General features: G+C 50.6%; 1 pseudogene; it reads right to left on the bottom strand.

The window, feature by feature from the left end:
- Positions 1 to 841: 841 nt before the first annotated feature.
- Positions 842 to 2,062, bottom strand: LOC115656792 (annotated as a pseudogene).

Raw genomic sequence — 2,062 nt, 5'->3', positions numbered from 1 at the left:
AAGATAGAAATGGCACCAAATTAGGGCATATTATACTCATTCTTCTATCCCAAATTATTTATTAAAAATAAGATCTGTAAGTGAGAAGTAAGCAGGTTTAACTCTATTTTATGCCCAGGTTTTCTAATTTAGGAGCCAGGACACCTTTGTGTAATCAACCATTAACAAATTCTCCTTCAAACATCTCAGCAGTTTTATATCAAACACACATAAATAACTATCAATATTGTAAGCTTTACAAAATATAACATTCCATAAACAAAACTGCAAATATGCAATTCCAATAAACAATGTGGATAAACACTTTAGTCTGGGGTAAATTATTATATTCTGAACATACGAACATATTATTCATAGCAATATTTAATGTTTTGGTTCCACTAAATATTGTATATGAGTGTAAAATAAGCACCCATTTAAAATACATGTCAATTTTCTCTATAACAGGCGAATATGACTGTTGTGTTTCAAAGTTTTCAGAGTTACTATCCATGGCAAACAAACACAGGCATTAAGAGCCACATACCGATAGATTTAAGCCTTTGCAGAAATAGACCTTTAACAGAGCTGTCAAATGTAATTTCATGTCAAGGCACAAAGTCCAGTTATGGGGGCATCTAAGATGATGGTTGGAATCTAAAATTGACAGAATTAACTATGTAGTGAAGTGACAATGTAACTGCAAAGTTTGTGGGAAAAGGTTAACCACTCCCATCTCTGGAGAGGTAGCTTTTCGAGGTGGGAGTTGGTCCAGGACCCTGAAACAGAGCCACAGAGTCGAAAATGAATCAGCACAATGCAGCAGGAACGTAGCTCACAATGCAGCATCTATGGGCTGAATCTACTTAAAGAAAAAACCCTCTTTCAGCGATGCAGGCATCTCTGGTGGTGGAGGCCGAGGGAGCCTGAAATAGACCTTGACTGAATCATAAATGAACCACTGCAGGGCTGTGAGAGTGCCAATCATGAGGATGCGGGGAAAGAGGCCCTTCCACACGCCTATGAAGCCCAGCTTCTTGAGGACTTCCAGAGCGCTGCTGCCCTTCTCCTTGTTGAGCACAGACACCACAGAGTCAGCTGGGTGGGAGACTATAGCACAGAAGATACCAGCTATATAGCCAGCAACAAAGGTGACACCAAGCTGCTCAGGCTTGGAGCATTCACTGCGTGGCTTGGGCACCACATAGGCATAGAGGGCCTCCAAGGTGCGTTCAAAGCAGGCAAACTTCATCATGGTGTAGGGGATCTGGCGCATCCAGAGGGGACACACCCCCTTGTAGAAGGCCCAGAGCCCCTCCTCACGGTACATCTTGGGGACAGTCACCCGTAATGTGTTGGCGTAGCCTGGCTGCGTCTGGATTCGCACCTTGGCTGCCTCCATGGGGGACAGAGCAATGTCAGCAAAGAACTCGGCAGTGGCTGAGGCAGCCAGATAGAGGCTGGTCCGCCACAGGTAAGCTCGCTCAGGTCCCAACATGTCAGCATAGCGCAGCTTGAAGACTTCATATAAGCCAAACTTGCAGAGGCCCTGCAGGGAGTAGCCCACGCAGGTGGGGGCCCATCCCTTGGCCAGGCCACGCATCCCCTCCTCTTCCACGGTGAGAGCAAAGCCCTGCAGCATGCTCCGGTAGCGACTGGGCTGTGCCTGCATACGGCATTTCACCAGGTCCAGCGGCACCACAGCCGTGTGGGTCAGGCCGCAGCTCACCACGCCACCCAGGCCGCACAGGGCCAGATACTTCACAGAACCATGCTCGCAGCTGTATTCCTCCTCGCCCCAGAGGGCAGGTAAGGCGGCCGCCCACAGCCGGAACCGGTGCTCAGGACGAGGGGCAGTGCTGCTGTCGCTCCTCTCTGGGGCCCCTAGATCCACCTCCTCCTGGCTGCTGAGGTCACTGCGCGGAGGGAGGGCGGCGCTGCTGTCACTCCTCCCCAGGCTGCAGAGCGAGGGGAAAACGGCTGCCCACAGCCGGGCTGGATGCTGAGGGGAGGCTGGGCCGCTGCCCGTCTCCCAGCCGCTCTGGGGCCTGCACCCCTCCGGGTCCCCTGGGGGCGGGGCCAT

The sequence above is a fragment of the Gopherus evgoodei genome, chromosome 8 (genome assembly GCF_007399415.2).
Source record: "Gopherus evgoodei ecotype Sinaloan lineage chromosome 8, rGopEvg1_v1.p, whole genome shotgun sequence".
NCBI classification, from domain to species: Eukaryota; Metazoa; Chordata; order Testudines; family Testudinidae; genus Gopherus; species Gopherus evgoodei.
This window is presented reverse-complemented; position numbering and strand designations above follow the sequence as displayed.